Source organism: Patella vulgata, chromosome 6 (assembly GCF_932274485.2).
Source record: "Patella vulgata chromosome 6, xgPatVulg1.2, whole genome shotgun sequence".
In the NCBI taxonomy this organism is placed as follows: domain Eukaryota; kingdom Metazoa; phylum Mollusca; class Gastropoda; family Patellidae; genus Patella; species Patella vulgata.
The window spans coordinates 44,732,459-44,758,685 of NC_065884.2; the positions used below are offsets into that span (position 1 = coordinate 44,732,459).

At 35.6% G+C, this 26,227-nt stretch overlaps 2 long non-coding RNA genes across 2 annotated transcripts in view; both read right to left on the reverse strand.

Moving 5' to 3' along the window:
* LOC130013173 (uncharacterized) overlaps window positions 1-26,227 on the reverse strand; it is a 78,833-nt gene that overhangs the window by 15,549 nt on the left and 37,057 nt on the right. The gene's annotated exons all lie outside the window — the stretch shown is intronic.
* Window positions 79-24,394, reverse strand: LOC130013174 (uncharacterized). Its single transcript, XR_008788528.1, has 3 exons — window positions 24,352-24,394; window positions 1,036-1,118; window positions 79-197 (listed from the first exon to the last, which is right to left on the reverse strand). It is a non-coding gene; the product is annotated as an uncharacterized LOC130013174 (long non-coding RNA).

Sequence of the window (26,227 nt, forward strand, 5' to 3'; positions counted from 1 at the left end):
TACTAATACTTGATTTACAGGCGTTAAATGTTACATAAACAGGCTATTGTAATATGTTTAAAGTACAATACCCGTCTATCAAAAATGGTTGATTATCAGAAGCTAACGTTACCCCATCGGAACTTAAAATATCCAAAAATTAGTGAGAAGTGTTTTAGATCAGTACACATTCCAATATCGTCTCTGTAACTCTTTCACTGCAAACAAAAGGCAAATAAAATAAGTACGCTAAGGCAACTTTCGTTTCTGTATAATATAATATTATTGATTCCGGACTAGAACTGTTTTTAAATATCAAGAGAAATGTCTCTGACAACCTTTAAAATGAAACTCAATTACAGACCTATTTTTTCCTGTAAGCAAGATATAAAGGAAGACATGTAAGCTTCCTGAAATTATGTTACTTAATATGGCATCTTGTAAATTTCTAGATCCAATTATAGTTCTTAACAACAGCAATGCAATGTTTTATATATAAATGTAGGTTATTCTGAGACATTGGCGTAGGTGGCCAATCTGCCTGAATTTTCAGAATGAATGAATCATTAACTAAAACAAGTTCTCCACAAAGCGATGATGGTTGTTTATTTTTTAATTAATTACACAATTACACAACAATATAAATTGATAATATGTTAAGCAAAAAACAACTTAATGTTCCCCTTTCTCTGATGTTTGTGACGGAAAAACAGAAATACATTCAGAACATTTTCCGATCTTAGTTAGGACGATTTTATTTCTTATAGAACGATGTAGATAAATGGGATTTAACGTCTACTAGACATAAACTATGTAATTTCAGGAATGGAACAATTTTATTGCAATAATTCGCATCAAGGATGCAAGGGGTCGTTGGCAATGGGGGAAACCAAAGGAACCGGCGAAATTTCACGAGGCTGGACAAACGACGCTACTCTTTGTCAAGTACAAGTTTGGGATCGAAACCACGCTATTTGATTCAAAGACAGACCTTATGATCTAAAGCGCCCACCCACCCCCCAGTTTCTTAGATTGGGTGAGTACACTTGTTCATACCTTTCAGTCCGATTGATCTAACTTTGTGCTACAGTTAACTACAGTTAAACCGATGGCCTCAACACATCAATAAATAACGGATCCTGGAATTCAACAAAATAAACTGTTAATTTAACAGGAATCATTGCCAACTGATCTGCTTAATTCGGTCATATTAGATCAAAGGAAATATATTTCTGTTTGGAATGACTAACCGAGCGACGTCAAAATATCCGGTAAATCAGTCCAATTAAACCAATATGTTACTGATGATTTAAAGACTGAACAGATTTTCCAACATTTGGCTTTAGGCGGTGGACTGGCTAATATATAAATGACTAGGTGGTTTGAGGAGGAAAAGATTTTAGCTTGCACAACATTACAACAAAATCATAATCATTACAGTTGACAATCCATATTCTTGTTAAATTATACGTCTGAAAAATCCAATCCTTGATGCGGATTCAATATAGAAATATGGAAGTTAACGGAAAAAATCGGGAACTGGGCTCCGGTTTTACCTTTTTGGCGAAGCATATCTCAAGGTCAATTAAAATACTTTATGCAATAGTAGTTCTGTATTTCAATGGGAATAAACTTGACATTTTGGACTACAAATATATAATTCCACTGCATCTTTTAGAAACGTTGTACAAACATCAACCTAACATAGCAGTGCTTCTTGCAGCATCCGCTTTTGTAACATATTCTGGGAGTAACTTAGAAACAATTACCACAGTGATCATCATGGTAACTTATGTAAATGATTCGTAAGTATGATATACACGGAAATGGATTCCTGTATCAGTAAATTAATACAAAAATTACAAAAAGGCTGTTGTTACAATTCATTGCTCTTAAAGAGGCATTATGGGAGATTAGATAAAGAGTTGACAGTTCTTGCTATAATAGTTTAAATATAGATAACGTAAATAGAATATGCTGAAATTTAGTCAAATTTCTCCACTCTGAAAATATTAGCCTTTGATTTTAGGCTACCTTCGATCAATATTACTAAAGTCGGTACGATAAAAAACAAAGTCTCGATTATCCATTTTGATGTTTGATTATATTTCAAAAAATGTATTCCAATCCGCTACATATTGTAATCTAGCGATGGCATCGGGAGTTGATTATGGTCTGGATAAGTTAATTAATGTCTAATTAATAATTTAGATAACATTTCAGCCTAAAAAAAGACCTGCAATAGGCAGGTTTAGCTCTGGCATAATCATATTTTTAATAATTTTCTGTAGAAAGTATTTATCTCCTAAATTTAGACAATCTGATTAAAACACAGATCCTATTTCGTTTCGTTTTTATAGTTCAAAATTTCGTTTTACTTGTCTTTACTACACTAGGACCTGAAAGAGTTATCATTGACGTGTTCTGAATGGTGTGAGGGATTTGCCAATGAAACGGTCTGTTACGACGAGCTTTAGGCGTGTTTTGCAAGGAACTGTGGGTAATCCACTAGTAACATCAATGCTGAATGGTTAATCAAATGTCTGACGTCATAGGTCAAAAGCCGCTCGGATGACCTTTGACGTGACCTATCGCTACAACCGGTCAGATCTTCATGTAGTGTAGGCCACCGAAAGTATAAAATAAACAAAACGAAATATAGATCTGTATTTTAATGATATTGAAATTTAGATACTTCTCGATATAACTCACCTCCACACTAAGAGTGAATGTCCCCATCTCAGCGAGAGAGAGAGAGAGAGAGAGAGAGAGAAATGGGGAATCGAAACCACGCCAGTTGACTCAATGACAGACCTTATGGTGCCGCGCGCACATGCTAACTATTCGGCCATCCACCGCACCCCCATCTGAACTCTGTAATAGGGCATAGAGCAATAAGACAAATATGTCAGTTCCTCGGAATAACAGCCCTGTTGATCGGATCTATAACAAAACCCACAAGAATCAGAATGGGGTTTATTGTTTTTTGGGGTTTTTTTTTTTGCTAAATATTTTTAATTTGCATAATCCTAAAAGTATCAATTATCTTTCCTAATAATAGATTTCTATCTTGTCTAAATATGGTTACATATAACCACAAAGGAACCATCTAGCATAATTAGCTTTCTGCACCTTAGCTAAGAAGTTAAAGATACATTAAGTAAGACTGACATAAAGAGCTGGTCGTTCAAAAATAGATAATGCGAAATGAATATATTGAAAATTCTATTCAAATTACTTTCTTCTGTGCCAAGTTATCACTATTTGTCGTTTTGACAAGATGTGTGCATTAATGGCTTATTATCGTAACCACGGTAATGGTATATTCGAGTCTTATCCTCGCTTCTCAGTTTTAAATCAAATCATTAAATGGCTGAACCGTTCTAATCTAGTTAAAATCTAGAGCAATAATAATTTTTATAACATGTAAGGCCTAAAGAAAGACCTGCAATAGGTAACTTAAGCTCCTGAATAATGTATGTAAAGTTAACGAGGCAGTTAACAGAAAGGTATTACCGGTATTGAAAAATGGATTATGTAAGAGCTAAATCTGCATATTTACAGGCTGTTTTTTCTGGCTTTAAATGAATAAATTCTTATTTAGTCATTTATTCACATGACAAGCCCATAATCATCTCTTTAGACCATCGAACGGCTGAGATATTGAATGGATTAGAACATCCGTGCCATATAATAGTTTTACGTTAAAATGGAAAATCCAGATTTCGTTTATTATCGTAGCAATAGTACTTGACAATCAGGACTATTTACGCTATTTATTGTTAAAACTTCAAACTCTCATAACTTCGACCAGAATATATTTTCAATCATGTTTCATTATCTATTTTTGAACTAGCAAGATCGATCAACTATTATCTAATTCTTACATAATAAATCTTAAATATAGCCAAACAATGTAAATCTGGATCTATTTGAAAACATGAAATACGTCAGAATAATACAAATAAAGACATATGAGACATCTTGGAATACGTGCATTAAAAGCTATGATATTACTATAGTTTTATACTGTCTATTTATATGAGTGCTCTGAATTTATGCACGTCCATATTTTTGTATCCGTCCAATTTTTTTTGTACTTGTATTTAATACTTTGTATGATGTATACTGTCCACAAAGGACGTTTCGATGCAATAAAATTCTATTCTATTCTAGCTATAATTATTATACCTAAAGAGAAATTTTGCATGACAAGGGTCATCTTAATGTCATATTGCATTTTTATTAAAAATTGCCGTTTCTCATTCCCTTCAAACCATTTCTTGGTCGTTTAATAGGTATTTTACTTTGAAAGAGAGCAATAAATCTTTCAGTGCAATGTCACTTCAATGGAAATTCATTTTGTTCACTTCCTTAGGGGAATAATTCAGTACTTTTTATGGTTAGTTTTATGGTTTACCTAATAGATGGCAATCATAAATGCTACTAGAAAATTGAATGTTTCGTGATATGGTTCTTCTATTAACAATAAATTCACTGCCGAATGCGCCACTTTACTTCAGTGTAAAATGGTGCATAAAGATAATGAAAATAATTAATCTGTATGGAACAAAATTGTGAGTGGTCTCTCAAAACGTTACAAAAATGTCCTTTTTTAGAGCAGGCATACCATGTAGCAGGTTATTAATTCATCAGTAATATGGGTCATAACTTGTCTGAATGCAACTAATTACAGGGGGGAAATACGGCTTACTTGTTTTTACTACACTGGGATCTGGAAGAGTTTTTATTTTTATATAACCCGCGTTCTGGATGATGTGAGGGATTAGCTAATGAAACGATCTGTTACGGCGAGTTTTTGGCGTGAGGTGCATGGAACTGTGGGTAACCCACTAGAAACATCAACGTTGATTGGTTAATCAAATGTTTGACTCACATGGTCAAAAGCCGTTCGTATAACCCCTGCCGCGACCTTCCACTACAACCGGTCAGATCTTCACGTAGTAGAGACCATCGAAGGTATAAATAAAAGAAACGAAATATAGATCTGTATTCTAATCAGATTGATTGTATTCAGGGTGTTCGGGAGTTTAGTCTGGTCAATCCAACTAGGCATTTCGCCCTCTTTACAATAGAATATCAAACAGCACAGAATGCCCATTGCAATACAAAAAGACATTTCTTTCGATTTATATTGATTTATATTGTAACCCCAAATAGACCGAGACTGAATGGCGATAGAAAACGGAATTTAATTTTTAAGAGGGTTATTGTTCGTTCTGTACCAAATTTCATACTGTTGATGAAAGCGGAAACCAGACCCAAATTTAGCACCGATCGAATACTACCTCCCATGTTCGACCGATATTTTGTTTGCCGTTGACTAAACCTCATCCGATAACCGTTCTCACTGGAATCAAACGTCTGAACCGACCATTGTCATATTGAACCACACTACTCGATAATCAATAATATTCACCTAAGCAACTGAAATGGACTGGAAATATTGACTTCTTTATACTTCTGGTCCATTTTTTATAATTTACCCTCTATTTGTCTTTTAAAATGTTACAATTGAAATCTTCCGTATCGGGCACGATTGCCTTGTATATTATATATTTATTATTCTTTGGTAGAACTGCTCTAAAAATTAATTCTAGTGTGATTTAATCATGAAACCAAATATTAAAATTCCAACAAATATATAGGTGTGCTTAGTCAAATACTTTGCGATAGCTAATCCTTTTTTTATTCTTTGGGGGTGGGGCTGCAAAACCGTTTCTCAATAAAATCACTTTCTGGTTGAAGATTGTGTAGTTAATAATAAGGTGAATTCAATCAATTTATGATCTGAACAATAAGTCGTAGATATTATATTGGTATAGGTAGAAAGGTTACTATCTACATTAAGGCAGACATCATTTCATGGTATCAACAATCCAAACCCTAAATGGCGTTATTTATTATGACTTTTAGAACGAACCGATGACGATATGCGGGAATGTGCTTCAATCATTCTAATGTCTATTCTTTATGTTGAATATCTAAATGAAAAATCTTTACAGTGTTGTAAGTTGTGTGTTTATATCGTATAATTCACCTGTTTATTGCTTCAGCTAGACTGATGGAATATCTGATAATGTTACAATGTTCACCAAGGATCACCAACAACACCATTAATATTCATGGTAAACTATCTTTTTCATAGACGATCGAGGTCAGGTGATTTGATCTATATTCACGTCTCCCCGCCATGGTAATATGCAGAGATTAACTTGGCTCATGGTAATAGATGGAATACCTTGGTCTTGGTTATTGATGAAATACCTTGGTTCTTTCAATAACTGCTGCCAACTGTCTGAGTCATGCTACCATATAAATTATTTTCGTCCCATATGAACAAAAACGTCCCTATTTTGTTTGATATCACCCATGGTTAAATAAAATCCATTGTACAATTAAATATTCCAACGAATAAAAAGCTTTCTTGGAAAATCAAACTTATCACTCCAGAAGATATTACTGGAGTTTGGAAATCAGTGGGATTCCTCTTTTCGATGGGACAGACAGACATACAATTTCTGAAAGATCGAATCATAATTAAAACCCCCAACGATGCTAACAAGATTTTGTTGTAAAGAGGAATAACTCTGGGAAATTATTATCGATGAGACATAGATTATCTATTTCCAAACGGTATGCAAGTATTGTAACCACTATTGTGCTAACAATATATTATTTGTTGACGGCAATAAAAAAACAACTTGCGTGTTACCAAAATCAAGTTAACAAAATTGACTCAAAAAAATTTAGAATACATGGAAGCATTAGGGTAGTAAACGATAGTAAAACGTACAGACAAGGGCTGCCAAACAATGAAACGTACGCCCAACGGTAGCCAAATCGATAGGTTTCTTCCTTTGAATGAGTTTAAAGATACGTTCCCAGAAAAGTATTTGTCGTGTGGTTATTTCCAATAAATGTATGGCAATTTTGGTATATATGGAAAGTAGTAATATCCAATCTTACTAGAAAAATACTGGATTCCGTGAAAAACACCCATGGAGCGCATACAGGACAAAAATGCAAGGGTTTTCCCAATCGGCAGTCCGACGATTAGGAATGTAATCGGCAGTCCGACGATTAGGAATGTCTCCTCGCGTCACTGACGTCAAAGTTTGCACGCGGAGATTGGGCGCTTGATGTACATGTTGATAAACTTTATGAAGAGTTAGACGTACAACACTTTCTGAGATAAAAATCATGGAAAAAGACGTGGGCAGTGGATAATCCGTGAATTTAATTAGGCTTCGATATTTATGAAAATGGATAACATCGTCTTGTGTATGTAATGAATTCTCCCCCAACTTCACACCAGTTGCTAGGTAGTTCGTTATCGAATCACTTGACACAAACATGGCCTTTTTTAATAGATTTTTTTATAGCGAGGGTATTCCTCGCGTAAACAGTGTTTTGAGAAGGATTTAAAGCAAAATTTTGATAGATTAATTAACTTGAATATGTTTTTAGTCCAAATATATCATCAAATCACCCAGTTTGTACACTGGAACTATCTTAAACGAAGGGGAATAACTCTGGAATTCAATATCGGAAATAGTTGAAAATCAGTAAAGTTCTTACTTTCAATTTCAGAAGGGTTAATAAGGGGCAAATCAATAGGATTATTCGTTTCAATGAGATCGACAACCCATGTAGGCCTATATTCCATATCAAAATGAAAATTATTTCTATTCCATCCTCTATTGTGCTGGCAAGAAATGTGAACGACGGATGGACGGGCAGGGATAACGGTAATATACGACCAGTTTAAAATGACGGAAAACATTTTGAAAAACAGTGTGGTCAATGATAATTTGTGGCGTATATAGCATTCAATTTCGTCAGCTACATCACCCCAACCAACAAAAAGCTCAAATGTAGGCCTACACGGTTCATAGAAACGGAATAGTATGTGAAATTTTATGCTGTTATTTAGTCCCTCATTCCGCATCCCCCACCTCCCGGATCCGACACGGTTTACAAGATGAGGGAGATGTACATAACATTTTCATTATACACAATAGGGCTTGTATCCGAAAGTCACGAAATTCGATGAACCCACTTAAATGTTTTTTTTCCCTCAAAATAACACCTTTGTCTCTTGAGATCTATGCACAGAATTACTGTCTTGATTTTCTTTCGATTCATTTACTTGTCATATTCATTAGAAACTGTCTTTAGTTGATTGGGTTTGTCATATAAAATATCTAATAAAATGTTAGCTGCCGATGGATGTCGATAACATTAAGAAAATGAAATATACATATAGCTTCCGGTGACAAACAACTGTGAATCATAATTGAAGTTCTTATCACTTTAATTAATCAATGAATGGTCCCAAATAAACATGACGTTTTAATCCATAAGGGAATCAGAAAATGCCGTCAGATAAGAGGACATTCAAATAACATTACCATTATTGAACAAAACTGCCGTCAGTTTTTTATCAAATTAATGTTAGTAATATAGCGTGAAGTTCTTCAAGAGACTTTTATTTAAAACCTATAGCTCGTTAACTAAGGCTGATGAGGATAAATCAATGATAAATCCATCAATATCTAATAAAAAAAAAAAGAATCGATAATAAAACTTTCTTTTAAAAGAAAAAAAAAACTTAAACGTGCAATAAATTTTCAGTTCTTCAACAGTTAGGATTTTTATCACTGTTGCGTTATGGCTAACTAACGAATCGTTTCAACAAAAGAAACAAAGTTCGACCAGGAAGAAAATTCTAAGAGTTTGCTAATCTGTGTGGCTATCGTGGTTTGTTTCGCTTGATTACACATGGAAGAGTTATTAATGATTAATGTTTACAATCAAAAACAATTAGAAAGAAATACATTTCGTTGAAATCGTTGGCGTCAGTATTTTAAATTTATGGTAATGGATAGCCTGTTCGGGCTTTACTACTGCATTTGTCTTAATTAAAAATTTGGGCTTAAAATAAGGTTAAACTCTAGTAGCACGGATTCTGTGTCCGCGGAGCCGAAAAGCGGTATTTGTGGACTATTCTGGCGCAGTTTACATAGGAGTTTATTTGGTTATGCGTAGGTTTTTTGTTCGCATGAAAACTCAGCACTAATTCAAATTCTATCATCACATCAACATCAAAACCAAATTTCTATCATTAACAAGGGTACAAAATAAAACAAATATCTAATTATAAAACCTGGGTGAAAGTGAAATGGCGGTCAAGAATACAGGGGATCGGATACCAAGCCTATTGAGAAACCTGACTAGTGAGCTGATGCGGCTGGTGGTCACTCAATTCCTCCGAGGGAGTTGATCGAGCACCAGCTGATCTGATCTGTGCAACTGACCACCACAAGAGGAAACACTCATTAGGGGTTAGGGGGCATCGTTACCTTACATTTTTTCAGAGCACTACCGCATTTTTTCAGAGCACGGTTTTCTTACTTTTGAAGCACGGAATTTTTTCATTTCAAAGAACGTTCGTGCAACAAGACAATTTATTTAGGCCCTGTTAAAACGCTTTCGAATGCAAAAACAATATGCTTGTCTTTTAAAGACAATAATAATCAAATGGAGACCAAAATAAATCATATTTTAAAACCATAAAGTCAAATAAAACTTCCATTGAATAAAACTGAAATACAAGTTGATTTAATTTTAAGGGGCACTTAAAATAGCCATATAAAAATGGATTGGAGAGTGACGTCATATAGAGAAATATAGCATTCAATTTCGTCAGCTACATCACCCCAACCAACAAAAAGCTCAAATGTAGGCCTACACGGTTCATAGAAACGGAATAGTATGTGAAATTTTATGCTGTTATTTAGTCCCTCATTCCGCATTCCCCACCTCCCGGATCCGACACGGTTTACAAGATAAGGGAGATGTACATAACATTTTCATTATACACAATAGGGCTTGTATCCGAAAGTCACGAAATTCGATGAACCCACTTAAATGTTTTTTTTCCCTCAAAATAACACCTTTGTCTCTTGAGATCTATGCACAGAATTACTGTCTTGATTTTCTTTCGATTCATTTACTTGTCATATTCATTAGAAACTGTCTGTAGTTGATTGGGTTTGTCATATAAAATATCTAATAAAATGTTAGCTGCCGATGGATGTCGATAACATTAAGAAAATGAAATATACATATAGCTTCCGGTGACAAACAACTGTGAATCATAATTGAAGTTCTTATCACTTTAATTAATCAATGAATGGTCCCAAATAAACATGACGTTTTAATCCATAAGGGAATCAGAAAATGCCGTCAGATAAGAGGACATTCAAATAACATTACCATTATTGAACAAAACTGCCGTCAGTTTTTTATCAAATTAATGTTAGTAATATAGCGTGAAGTTCTTCAAGAGACTTTTATTTAAAACCTATAGCTCGTTAACTAAGGCTGATGAGGATAAATCAATGATAAATCCATCAATAACTAAAAAAAAAAAAGAATCGATAATAAAACTTTCTTTTAAAAGAAAAAAAAAACTTAAACGTGCAATATATTTTCAGTTCTTCAACAGTTAGGATTTTTATCACTGTTGCGTTATGGCTAACGAATCGTTTCAACAAAAGAAACAAAGTTCGACCAGGAAGAAAATTCTAAGAGTTTGCTAATCTGTGTGGCTATCGTGGTTTGTTTCGCTTGATTACACATGGAAGGGTTATTAATGATTAATGTTTACAATCAAAAACAATTAGAAAGAAATACATTTCGTTGAAATCGTTGGCGTCAGTATTTTAAATTTATGGTAATGGATAGCCTGTTCGGGCTTTACTACTGCATTTGTCTTAATTAAAAATTTGGGCTTAAAATAAGGTTAAACTCTAGTAGCACGGATTCTGTGTCCGCGGAGCCGAAAAGCGGTATTTGTGGACTATTCTGGCGCAGTTTACATAGGAGTTTATTTGGTTATGCGTAGGTTTTTTGTTCGCATGAAAACTCAGCACTAATTCAAATTCTATCATCACATCAACATCAAAACCAAATTTCTATCATTAACAAGGGTACAAAATAAAACAAATATCTAATTATAAAACCTGGGTGAAAGTGAAATGGCGGTCAAGAATACAGGGGATCGGATACCAAGCCTATTGAGAAACCTGACTAGTGAGCTGATGCGGCTGGTGGTCACTCAATTCCTCCGAGGGAGTTGATCGAGCACCAGCTGATCTGATCTGTGCAACTGACCACCACAAGAGGAAACACTCATTAGGGGTTAGGGGGCATCGTTACCTTACATTTTTTCAGAGCACTACCGCATTTTTCAGAGCACGGTTTTCTTACTTTCGAAGCACGGAATTTTTTCATTTCAAAGAACGTTCGTGCAACAAGACAATTTATTTAGGCCCTGTTAAAACGCTTTCGAATGCAAAAACAATATGCTTGTCTTTTAAAGACAATAATAATCAAATGGAGACCAAAATAAATCATATTTTAAAACCATAAAGTCAAATAAAACTTCCATTGAATAAAACTGAAATACAAGTTGATTTAATTTTAAGGGGCACTTAAAATAGCCATATAAAAATGGATTGGAGAGTGACGTCATATAGAGAAATATAAACACATGACCAGCTGGCTAATATTTATTTGCAAAAGGGTTAAAATAACATGCTTACTGGGTTCGTTTTGAAATCATCTCACTAGTTAGTGGAAAAATTTACACTCACTAAGTATACTAGTGCAATAGTTTATAATCATCTGAATAATTGAAAGTGAGATAGTAACCTGTACTCACGTTTGGCTCAGTGAGTTTTGGCTTGCTAACCTGGGGGATCGTTGTTCGATCCCTTGGCTAGGTTCCACCTTGTCAGTAATGCGGGACGGAGGACCAGGCAAGGGACGACCTATAATCGTTCGTGTACAGAATAACGATGGTGTGCACGTAAAACAACCTTTGACATTTGGAATCCGATATAAGAATAGGCCGTATTGCCGCTGTCTTCGTTAGCCCAGTCGGAGCAGAACAGTAAGACGCTAAACTCCACTGCATGTCTGTACTCACTGAATACTAGTTTAAAGATACGTTCCCAGAAAAGTGTTTACGGGTGGTTATTTCCAATAAAAGTATAGCAATTTTGGTATATATGGAAAGTAGAAATATCCAATCCTACTAGAAAAATACTGGATTCCCTGAAAAACATCCATGGAGGGAATACAGAACAAAAATGTAAGGCTTTCCCTAAACGGCAGTCCGACAATTAGAAATGTCTCCTAGCGTGACGTCAAAGGTTGCACGCGGAGATTGAGCGCTTGGTGTAGCCTACGTGTTGATAAACTTTATGAAGAGTTAGACGTACAACACTTTCTGAGATAAAAAGCGCGGAAAAAGACGCGGGCAGTGGATAATACGAGAATTTAATTAGGCTTCGATATTCATCATAAATGTATAGTGATTAAAGACAACATCGTCTTGTGCATGCAATGAGTTCTCTTCCGACTTTGCACCCGTTGCTAGGTACTGCGTCAGCGAAGTCACGTGACACAAACATGGCCTCTTTTAATAGATTTTTTATAGCGGGGGGTATTCCCTCGCGTAAACAGTATTTTGAGAAGGATTTGGAGCAAAATTTTGATAGATTAATTAGTTTGAATATCATTTTAGTCCAAATACATCATCAAATCCCCCAGTTTGTACACGGGAACGTATCTTTAAGACCACCTCACCAGATAGTAGATTTATAATCTGTACTAATTACCAGCGGGTCTTTTTCGTCTTGAATTGTTAAAGATTATAAACCTTTGATTGGAAATTGATATTTAAGAGCGAATTTCAAAGTGCCGCATTATATGTGATTAAGGAAAGGGGCGACCTAGTGCGCTTTCTTCTGATATATTTCTAAAAGATAAATTATTACGGAAAGAGTGGATTGTGTTACACCAGTGATGTAACGAAAGGTCGCTATGGTCTGTGATATCATTTTATTGAAGTTTTCGTGATACGCTAACAGCGAACTTTTCTGGGGTTACCGTCTCACCACTCGCCAGTCAGATATATCGTTACACTTATAGCCCATTATCGAAAAATATTAATCAAATATCAACACGGTCTTTATTAGCACTTCGTCAGTCACTAAAAGAAGAAATGTATGTTATGAATGATATAATCGTTAATGTACCAATCTTATCAGTTAGTGTCTTGTTTAAACGGGCATTATGGGTTATACTGAATTGGATCCAATTCTGTTAATAATTGAAACCTGTAGATTATTTACAGACAAAACATTAACAAAAAGTAGGTGTGGCACCGCCGGGGGGGGGGGGAGGGTCATGCACCAAAATCAATAGTTGCCGTACTTAGGTTCTCTCCCCAGGAAAATTTTGAAAATTGACAACCGCAAACCCATTTTCCAAGCATTTCAGACCAAAGCAGTCTTTGTGTTGTTTGTCAGTCATATTTTTCCTATCTTTTCTTTCTCCTGTCCTGTGTCCTGTCCTCTCCCCCTCCCTCTCCATTCTTTCTCTTTTCTTTCTCTTTTTTCTTTTTTCGTTATAGGCTTAGGCCCACTTTTTTATAATGAGCTTAGGCCCACCAGTCCCGGACAGGTGGGCAGGTGGGCCCAGTCCGGCATTGTTGCCAAGGGATTACTTTCCCGTTCTACGTTGTTCGCGACATTTTAACATATCGTGCAAATGACTGACAACTCAAGTGTTTCTGAACAAGTGTTAGTTGGGAAACTACCTCTTACGGCAAGGGCCGGTAATTCAGTGAACAGTGTGACGATTTTGATTAGACAGTATTCGTGTTTTCTGCCCAAATTGTGTCACTCTTCCTCGATTGTTAAAATTGTAGTCCTTGTTTGGACCTCGAACTTCACGTATTCAATATTTAATTATTGTGTTTCTACGCCATTCAACAAATAATATATCTCATTTCTATCGCATCGTTTATTGATGTTTCTAAAACAAAGGAAATTGTAATAGTGTTATAATCTGCCAAACGCTAAGATAATTAAAGTTTCTTAAATTAGCATCTCTTCTCACGTGCGAACATTTAACACCGGGTTTTAAAGTGATATTTCGATATACAAGAACTTTTTCTTATACGTCCACATTTTCATGTGGATGTATATTGTCGTCGTCCCTGTCCGTCCACAATTTGTTTGTGGACACTCTACGGGTCACAATTCGTATCCGATTTTGACGAAACTTAAAATATAGGTTTCTCTCCACAAGATCTGATTTCTTCCGATATTGGCATGTATCGGATCGAAACTTCTTTCGTGGATTATGAACCCTGATTGTACGACAAATCGCGTTTTTAGCTTTTGGTCCCTCTAGAGTTCATAATTGTTATCCGATTTTTTAAAAAAAAAGAACAAAAAAAAACGTTTAAATGTTTCACCGTTATACCCCAATGACGGTGTACGCAAATTGTGTAAAAGTATGTAATACCACATACTGCTCACAGTGTTTCGTTTGATTAGAGCTAATCCCACATAACACTGCTGTAATGGAAGCAAATTTCTGTTCCAAATTATGACTAGTCAATAGTCAAATTAACAACCAATAGTTAACTGCGTAACAATATCAGTACGCTGTAGGGGGTCACGGTGGCTATGTGGGTAAGACGCTGGCTCGCTAGCCTGGAGGCCAGGTGTTCGATCCCTGCATTGGCTGAGAAAGCTCATCCAGATTTTCCGGCGTGGTTCCCCCTTGTCAGTGATGCAGGACAGAGGGCCTGACAAAGACAGCTGTCTAGTAGTTCGGGTGGGACGAAAAACCGAGGTCCCGTGTACACATTGGCGTGCACGTAAATGATCCCTTGACAGTTGAAATTCGATATAAGAGTAGGCCGTAGTGCCGCTGTCCGGGCAAAATTTCCCTCATTGTACACTGTATGGCGTATGCCCGTCTTCATTAGCCCAGTTCGGAGCAGAACAGTAGGACGTTAAATCCCATTTCATTACGCTGTAAACAGAGCTCCAAATTGGAACAAATATGTTTACATAACGTTACGTCATGACTCACGATTTTATTACGCCCAATTAACCAGTGCATAGCATAATATTGCAGAAAAACTAATTGCGTGACAAACGAAGCTATCAAAACAGATACAATGTAAACAATACTGTTTGGAGGTGAACAATACTTTCACCGTTTTTAGGGAAGACCCCATATTAAACGAAGGGATGTCATGTTGCTGTACTTGGGAGAGATTTGATTGAACGGGAAGAATAGACACAATCCCTCAAAAGCTCAAGTATCAGAAACCAATCCAGCAATGGCCAGAGAGGGATTTTTCGGGTCATTGTTTCAGGAATATGGTAATACCAAGGTTATGGCTCCTCTAGAAATCACAATTTTTATCCGATTGTGATGAAACTTAAATATATATCTTTATATCCCAAATATCTCAGTCCATTTCGATATTCGCGCATTTCCGACCATAACTTACTGGATTATGACTCTTAATCTAATTGTAAAAAAAATCGCTTTTTTTTTTAGTTTGTTCTCTTTTGCAAAATGTGGGCGTATATCTTGCCTGGCAATCGCTGGTTTCTTTTCTCGTTGTTTTTACCTATTTTTCTTTTTTATATTACGCCTTGATAATTACATAACTTAATTAAATAAACCTGTTGGACGTTAAATTTGTAATAAACAACAACATCACTTTACAGGCTGACCCAGGGTAACGACGTTAAATTCATCTATTACTTTTGTTTATTAATTATATTGTTTAATCCTTTATGTCTTGTTTATCTTTCGCCAAATCAGTTTTAATTACAACATTTACTTTAATCCTATTATCTGATTTTCCTTATGACCTTAAATATAAGAAATTTTCCCCTTGAGGGCAGTTACAGGGGAGGGGGTAGCCTAGTGGCCTGAAATTTTATCTAAATTATTAATTAAGACATTAATTAAAACTTATCCAGACCATAATCAACTCTCGATGTCATCGCTAGCCTGCGATATTTACTGGAGTAGGATCCGATTTGCTGCTCAGCTTTCATTCATGATTTAATCATGAAATGGATAATCGAATTCCATTTACATCATCTAGTTTTTAACTATTATAGTGAGAGATGCCAGCTCTTTATCTAATCGCCCATAATGTATCTTTAAGTTGATGACCAACTGGATAGTACCTCAAATCGTTTCATGCATTCACCATTGCCCCAATTATCCTTCATGTAATAATAAGTTTGCTTAGATTTTTAAAACAATGACAAAATCTTTCTGTAAAGTAAAGTCATGTACATGTATTTTACTTGTTGGTTCCCTATTGTCTAACTATTACAGAGTAATATTAGCTTAGACCACTGTTTAGTTTATAATACATAGTTACATGTAGTTTTACATTTATATTATTATATAACTAATTATGATATAAATAAAATCGAATGTATAAAACTATGCCCACATTATTTATGCATTTAAAATGGGCGTATCTTTTAAAAGTTCTCAATTATCTACTTAAAAGTTCCATTCAAATATTAACTAATTGGGTTATCATCTCAGTTTAAACTTTTGATTTCGTTTTTTATTCCATTTAAATTACTGAAATATAAACAGCCAATTATCTAAATAATTGTCAATTATGGGAACTCAGTCCTTGCATCAAAATTGCATATCGGATTGTTAAACTGACCACCCTCTAAGTATTATCACTTTAACCTTCATCTTCATTTTTTGTCAAAATTGCCTGCTTTAGATATCATCGTACGATATTGTTATATTAACTTATGAAACTTGCCAAAGGAGCAAGCCGCTGACAACAGATGCTTCGAAGGTCTCAACGGGGTGTTCCCACTTTGCCGGCAGGCTTTGATGTCAAATTTTGCCGCTAATCTAGAGTTAATCCTAGAACAATGCGGTTATAAACTATAGTCCATATCTTTATTAAGAAAAAAAACTGTATTGATTTTAACAAATTTAACTTTTATGAAATAACATTAAATAATTTACACATATAAAAATTATATGATTTTAACAAATTTAGCATAATTTATTAAATAACATTAAATAATTTACACATATAAAAATGCATTACAATTTACACATTTAACTTTTATTATTAAATAGCATTATATAATTTATGAATAAATGCCTTACAACATAACAATCATTTTACAGTCCCACTTAATAGGAAATATTTGTTCCATACTGATTTACACTTAAAGTGCCATTTAATAACTGTGTTTTCAAATGGTCAATTCTTGTATCAAGTTGTCGATATTTCTTACCTCGAGGCCTTTTGGTACCACCAAATAATATCTGTGAAATGGGGATTTCGACATAAGATTGTTCTTGTTTTATTAAGTTAATGAACTTGTAAATATTAGGATGGCCTGCTGTCATTTTATTCAACTGAGAATGCCAACCTTCTACGTGGTTGGTGGTACAAGGCCCTGTTGTATCAAAATGGTTCCACACATTACGGCCAATGTTATCAACCCACTGCTCCGTCATATAATCAGCAAACCGCCCTACTTGTGGAATTTTTAAAGCTACAGCTTCCAAAGCAAAGAACCCAAAATCCTAGATATCAAAATTTTATTAAGAGGGATTAAGAGCTCATTAACGCTACACACTAGTGAACAGTTCTTGAGTGACTACTTTTAAACAGAGTATAGTTTTAAGATCAAATAAAGGATTAACAGTCTGTCGGCATAGTGGGAACACAACGTCTCAATGTATGATTATTACCTGAGACCAATTCGTTACGTAAAAGCCGACATAATCTGCTCAAATGGGCACGGGAATGTGGCGAAAGTTGAATCTCTAAAAGGAATACAAGTCCACAAATGGTTCAATTCCTTTCATTATTTACAAATATATGATGAACTGAAATTCCATCGATCTATGCTGCAATAAGATGGCCGTGGACTAAATTAATGAACCAAACTTTGGTGTTTTGTTTTCTTACTTAAATGTTAAATAATCAGTCTTGTTGCATATTAGGGTGGGTGTAAATCACGCGTCTTTACTGATATTCGAATTGTATTGTTTCTGTTTAACATCGTGCGGGTGGTGGGAGTTTTTCTGATTGAAGGGAGATAACTACAAATAGAAATCTCCGTTAAGTGGCGTGAACGAAAACCGTAAGATTTTTCATAATTCTCTCGCCATCTGCTGATGTCGCGTTTCTGAAAAAGGTCCTGATATTATAGTCTTAACCTTCGATGGTATGATATTAGACTGTCTATTTCGGAATCTAAAACCGAATGATGGACAATTACACACATATCCAAAAATGCATATTATGTGAATGCATGAGTGAATGTCCTGTATGCGAACAAGGCTGAAGTGACTGTTATTGGCATAGTGTTATATTCACTGGTGTTATCCTGTTACGCCATATATGATTTTAAGGATTAACTTAAAATCTGTTATCAAAGTTTCATTTGTTAGAACGTTTACGGTAAAGTATATTCGAAATAAGTGGTTATAATGATGTCAGTCGTCGCCGTGTTCCACATTATGTTGACGTCGCCTAACGTGAGTAGCAGCCTTGACAAATTGTGAAACAATTTAATCAACTTTGGAATTTATTTAATACAGTTCATCGATAGGCTGTTACTTTTAACTTGGGACAGATCAATTCATAACATTTTAAGGTTTGTGGAACTTTATTTATTTATTCACATAATTATAATTTAAAGCACCCAGGGGACTCAGTATTCGAGCATATTTCTATCTATACTTTAAAGTTATTTCTTTCACCACTGCCCGTTATGCAGGTCTTTGTATTGTATCGTTATTCATAGTCATTTGAAAATGTAGGCTACTCATGTATTTGGGCCTACTTCTAATGTTATCTTTTAATCACATTGGGCCTACTTCTCTGTTATCTTTTTATCACTGCCCGCTATTTAGATCTGTGTTCGATCCCATATCAGATTATTTTGAGCTATTTTTATATATACTATTCAAAAAAAGTAGGGGATATTTGATTTTTAAGTGTTATTAAAGTCACCTAATGAAACTGACGAAGAAACAAATGACAAAATGAAATGAAGTTCACATTCATCGATTTATTCAAAATGATCGTTAGACTAAGTAAGGCACAGACTGACCATTATAAGGGTAAAATGATACCCGGGGTCAAACAGCAAAGTTACCACAGCATCACAACCAAGTCAGTAACGGGTAAATCCTCCTCTGTTTGCCAAACAAGCATTGATCCGACGTGGCATACTCCTAATGAGACGTCTAAGGTCATTTTGGTCCAGATTGTCCCATTCCTGTTGCAACGCAGCAGCAAGTTCTTGGACATTGGCAGGACGTTGTTGACGTTGACGTAACCTCTGTCCAAGCATGTCCCAGACATGCTCGATGGGGGAGAGGTCGGGACTCAGTGCTGGCCAAGGTAATGTGGTGATGTTCTGTTGTTGGAGGTAACCTGTAACGATCCTGGCCCTGTGACATCTTGCGTTGTCATCCTGGAAGATGAAACGGCGGCCATGACGTCGTGCGAACGGCACAACATAGACTGCCAAGATGTTGTCCCGGTAGTACTGGCCTGTAACACGCCCTGCAACAACATGTAAAGCCGTTCTTCCAGCAACAGTGATGCCTCCCCACACCATAACAGAACCACCCCCAAATCGATCATGTCTGATGACGTTAACGTCTTGGAAGCGCTCGTTTCGACGACGCCACACCCTCCTACGTCTGTCCAAAAAATCAACAGTGAACCTTGACTCATCTGAAAACATCACATTGCTCCAGCGTCGATTATCCCAGTGTTGACGATCCCTACACCAACGACGTCTTGCCTGAATGTGATGATCTCTCAAACAAGGGATCACGCGAGGACGTCGGGCGCGAAGGTGACCCCTATGCCGTCGATTCCGAATCGTCTGGCCACTCACTCTCACACCAGTGTCTGTTTGAAGACGAGCGCTGATCTGATTTGCTGTGATGACACGATTTCTCAAGGCCAAGGTACGGATAAATCGATCCTGGGCTTGAGTTGTCGCCCTTGGTCGACCTGAGCGTGGTCTGTCCTGTACAGATTGTGTATCACGGTATCTGGACCATAGCCTGCTTATGACAGACTGAGAAACATTCATCGTTCGCGCCACAACCGCCTGTGTTGTGCCGATCTGTAGCATGCCAAGGGCACGTAACCTTTCATTTTGGGTAAGCCGACGCATATCAAAATTTGTTTTCTGGTCACTAAAACAATTAAACTGATGTTTCCACCCTGGAATTCAATGCCACAATGACTGTAACATTCAAAGTCAGAGTCGTGCAAATCTTGGGTTGGACCCCCATGATGATCCCAAGCATCACCTGCATTCCATGCGGTAGCTATTGGTGCGTTTGGGCGTCACATGTAACTGGAAATGTTTCTTCTGTTAGGTTCTATAGTGACTTTTTTCGTAGTCATTTGCATATTTTAGTATTATGCCCCCAAAATCAAATATCCCCTACTTTTTTTGAATAGTATATATATAAAGAAAAATGTCATAGCTTTATTTACTGTTAAAAAATCATTCTTAGTTTGTTGACCGCACGGTTAGTGGAGTTGACCTGTTAACCTTAATATTAACAATATAATTATAAATTCAAGTAATATAAGTTCAGCACAATCTGATTAAAATACAGATCTATATTTCTTTTTGTTTTTTTGTTTTTATATACTTTCGATGGCCTACAGTACATGAAGATCTGACAAGTTGTACTCGAAGGTCGTGTCAGGGGTCGTACGGGCGGCTTTTGACCCTATGACATCAGACATTGTTTAATCAATCAGCGTTGACGTTTCTAGTGGTTTATCCACAGTTCCGTGCATGGCACATCAAGAAGTCGCCGTAACAGACTGTTTCATTGGCTTATCCCTCACTTCAACCAAAACGCCAGTGTAACAACTCGTTCAGATCCTAGTGTAGTAAAGAGAAGTAAAACGAAATTTTGAACTATAAAAACGTAACAAAATAGGATCTGTGTTTTAATCAGATTGAGTTCAGCACGAACTTGCATTTAAAAAAACCCATGTAAATCAGTGGTTACCAACCTTTTGTTGGTTGCGACCCAATTCTAGAATCCAGCATTTGATCGCGGCCCCTCCAAGAACAAAGTCCCCTTTACTATGAAACATCATCTTCGTTTACATATATGGAAGACCAAACAGCTCTTTATTTCTTCATATTTCGACATTTGTACATTTGTATCTTAAAATCATTATTTGTTTTACAAGTTACACATTTGTCATATCAGATTTGTAAAATGTATTTTTGTTTAATTTGATTTAATTTTAATATAAAGACAAAATGTATTTTAGTAAATCAAAAAAATAATCTACATTTACATTTCATCATAGACATATAACGAAAAACAAATCTCGAACAACAAATTTCTAAATACAAATCTCCAAATACAAATGCCAGGTTGATTTCTGCTCATGTCGTCATAATATTCCGTTTCGATGGATTTCGAGAAATGTTTTTGGAGAAATGTTATTGAAGAAATGTTTTTGGAGAAATGTTATTGAAGAAATGTTTTTGGGGAAATGTTACCAACCTTTTGTTGGTTGCGACCCAATTCTAGAATCCAGCATTTGATCGCGACCCCTCCAAGAACAAAGTCCCCTTTTACTATGAAACATCATCTTCGTTTACATATATGGAAGACCAAACAGCTCTTTATTTCTTCATATTTCGACATTTGTACATTTGTATCTTAAAATCATTATTTGTTTTACAAGTTACACATTTGTCATATCAGATTTGTAAAATGTATTTTTGTTTAATTTGATTTAATTTTAATATAAAGACAAAATGTATTTTAGTAAATCAAAAAAATAATCTACATTTACATTTCATCATAGGCATACAACGAAAAACAAATCTCGAACAACAAATTTCTAAATACAAATCTCCAAATACAAATGCCAGGTTGATTTCTGCTCATGTCGTCATAATATTCCGTTTCGATGGATTTCGAGAAATGTTTTTGGAGAAATGTTATTGAAGAAATGTTTTTGGGGAAATGTTTTGCAAGATTCGTATTTGGAGATTTGTATTTAGAAATTTGTTGTTCCAGATTTGTTTTTCGTTGTATTTCTCTGATGAAATGTAGGCTTATTTTTTATTTTTTTAAATAAATTTTATCTTTATATTAAAATCTGATATGACAAATGTCTGATCTGTAAAACAAATATTGATTTTAATATACAAATCTTAATTCGTGTACAAATGTCGAAATACAACAACAAATGAAGAAATACGACAACAAATGAAGAAATAAGAATTAAGGACTATGAATTAAGAAATAAGGACTAAGAACACCGAATAAGAGCTGTTTGGTCTTCCATATATATAATTGTTTAACTTATTTGACTTCTCGTTACACCGTTATAATAATTGAAGAAAGGTGATTGGCAATGTGGCAAGAGGAGTGTGAAACGTAGCATTTTTTCAGATGTTACAGAGCAGTCCGCCAAGACCCCAGGTTGGGAACCCAGAGTAATATATCATGACGTTGAATGAAATTTTACGTTAAATCAAATGGCTGCCAAATTATCATCCATGTACATTAATTGTTTATCGCTAAAATAAAATCATACCGAAGTTAGTGAAACGTTTTGAGATTTTATCGCTCAAGTTTTATCATGCTGATTGTTGTGAAACTTATTGAGATTTTATAATAACTAATGTTATGTTGGTTAAACATGCATTTTTTAAGAGTTAAAGGCTCAATACCACTCTTGTTGTAACTGAATAATATGTCCCAATCTTTGTTCTGGTCAACAATTTTTACTATTTTACAATATTCCAATTAATTGATGATACAAATTTAATCTTAACACACCTAATTCAAAAAATTGGAAAAATTCAACTAAATGATTATAAAAGCCTGACGTAAAGCTTTTCAAATGTGACTTGGATTTAAAAATATTTTTGAACCCTCTGGACAAGTAAAATATGATTTAAATGGATCATTTACACAATAGCTAGGGCACTAACACATCTAGTACTTAGAATAAGGCTATTTTTTTATTTTCTGGAGCTGTCAAGCCAGCAAAAGTGTTATTGTCCCTTTAAAGGAGCTAAATCAGTAATATTTTGGACCTACAAATTGACACAAATGGGTCGCAACGTATATAATAATGTAATATGAATGTAAATAAACTGATTTACATTCAATCGTTTCCGTTTTTACTCTAATTTCAAAGCAGTTATGTTCGAAGTCTCAATCGAATGGCAATCTCTAGCGACTGATTATTCCAGTCTACACCGATAGTATTTATTGCGCATGCTCTCCAGATAAGAATATGGGGGTCACCGTTTGACATTACTTGTGGAATACATGTATGCCTAACCTCGTTCCTCGGGTCGCTTGTTACGCATTATGGTACACGATTCGTGTACCAATCGTAAAAAGTTTATTTTGTCTTAAATATTGGATATGAGAAGCCAATCTTTTTCCGGTTAGACCACAACACCAATGTTGATTAAAATTGACAAATAATTCGTGTTTTCAATGTCGAAGGTTTTGGATGATACTGAGTTAGAGACGTAACTACTTTAAATTTGCCTATTGCTGATCTTTACTTTGGCCTCAAATATTATAAATTAGACATTTATTTACATGCCATGCCCATAATCAACTCTAGAATTTCGGATGGATTTAATATTTAACAGGTTTGTGATTTAATTTAAAAATGAAAATCGAGACTGCCCTGTTCTGCAAACGACGCTAACTCCTCTAATTTGACTGAAGGTTTCAATATATTTCCTTTCCATCATCTATTTTTTTAAAACTATTATTGCGAGAACTGTCAGCTCTATATCTAAATCTTACGTAATGCATCTATAATTTTCCCTGATGGGTCACCATGTCATTTTATATTAAAGGGACCATCCCGATTTTAACAGAGTCTCAGAAATAAAAGTCTGTGTACTTATGAAATTTAAGCGTATTTACCTTACCTCCAAATGTCAGCTCAAAATATTGAGTCGTTTGGACGTGAACGTCAAAACCGCTTATCCGGACACGTGGCCCTTTTAAGATTTCGGGTCACTTTTTTTCCTTGGGTGGCCTGATAGAGGTCTATACATGTACAGTGCATGACCCACGTGCTGTACTTGATAACAAAAGGTAAATTTCACCTACTTGTTATTTTCATAAAATAAACGTCTGGTTTTATTCAGACACCGTATAATACGGCTTATATCAAAGTCTAAATTACTTATTTGATGGGTTTTCTTGGTAAATAAAGTGAAACTTGTATAGTAAGGAAAATTAAATAAATGGGCCCATACTTTGCTGTGTTTCTTTTATTTTAATAAAAGAAACACAGTAAAGTAGAGTTTACAGTACAGCAGGGCTAATAACAATAACAGATAGCTGCATTTAATAAAACCTCTTAATAACGAATAAAGATCAGAAATAAAAACTCACATTCCCTAATAATACCAGTATCCATCCTGTTACATCAAGCATCTATAGACAAGTGAAATCTATATTACGTTGCTATCTGTTTAAAAAGATGTGGCGCGGACGTCACCGAAAGACAATAGCATGACGTCAACGTTGTTATAACCGTGAGTTCAATTTTTTTCAAAACTTGTGTTTTCTTTAAAGTTTATTTGTACTGACACTTCAAAATAAAGGTAGATTTTAAGGATCTTTATCCTCAAAACGAAAAAGTTGCATCTCTGTTACATGGACACGGCAATAAACAGCATATAATTATATAATATCAGCCAATTTGACCATAAATTCAAAGAAACGCTGGAATTTCGCTTAATTAAAACTAAAATGATGTTAATTCGAATAAAACAATCTTTTGCTGGAATATTCTACATAAATAGCTTTACAATACATTGGATATCTCAGTAATGGATAATGTCCGAAGACTGTCCATTATGTGACAAGAAAGCATGGCTTATGCCTTTAAGTGACTATCTTCGACTAAAAATCCTTTGAATACGGACGTGGGGTCACGGTGGCTAAGTGGGTAAGACGCTGGCTCACTAGCCTGAAGGTCGGGTGTTCGATCCCTGCATTGGCCTAGAAAGTTCATCCAGATTTTTCGGCGTGGTTTCCCATTGTCAGTGATGAACGTAAAAGATCCCTTGGCAGTTGGAATTCGATATAAGAGTAGCACACTGTATGACGTATGTCCGTCTTCATTAGGAGCAGATTAGGAGCAGAACAGTCAGTAGGACGTTAAACCCCACTTCATTTCATTTTGAATACGGATCCTGATCTCTCTGTTGTAATGTTTAGGATTACTGTTGTGGATTATTACCACGTCGGATTATACCGATTCAGGGATTATTCATCCTGTCAAATTCAAAGGCCACTTTAAGGGAGAAAATCCACTTAACTTTTAAGTCACCTACGGGAGGTACTTTAAAGTTAAATGAGTTTATAATGATTTCTTTTAACCGGAGTACACAATGTAGTAACAGGCCGCTAATGACGATTTTAAAATGAAAGCCGTGCTATAAATATAACATATTATTTTCTAAAAACTGACTTGCGCTGATCAGTTGGTTGTCCAAATCGTTTGACAACATTGCACAAAATGAATGCTAGTTTGTGAACACCTGGTTACTAAAATGTAATGCACGTGCAACTTACGACTTGTTTTCTTAATTTTGTCATATCAGTCGCAGGGCCGATATGGGCTAAACCATTGTCTTATAGGTGCAATCAATTAGGATATATACTGAGCGCCATGGAAAACGCATCACTTAGTTTTTCGTATAACAAAATGATCCTGTAAACATATCTTATTTATTTTGCTTCTTATTGTGAACAATATTCAAATGGGAACACATCAATAACAACACATTTGTACACTTATGGGGGATCACGGTGGGTAAGGCGCTGGCTCGCTAGCCTGGAGGTCGGGTGTTCGATCCCTGCATTGGCCGAGAAAGTTCATCCAGTTTTCCGGTGTGGTTCTCCCTTGTCAGTGATGCAGGACGGAGGGGCTGACAAGGACAGCTGTCTAGTCGTTCGGATGGGACGAAAAACCGAGGTCCCGTGTACACATTGGCGTGCACGTTAAAGATCCCTTGACAGTTGGAATTCGATATAAGAGTAGGCCGTAGTGCCGCTGTCCGGGCAAAATTTCCCTCATAGCACACTGTATGGCGTATGCTCGTCTTCATTAGCCCAGTTCAGAGCAAAACAGTAGGACGTTAAACCCCATTTCATTTCATTTCATTTTTGTACACTTATGGATGTTTAATATGTAATCAACGGTACAAAGCCAGAGGGGTCAAAACCAAAAGTACGACACAGATGTCAGTAGCGCGTGTGT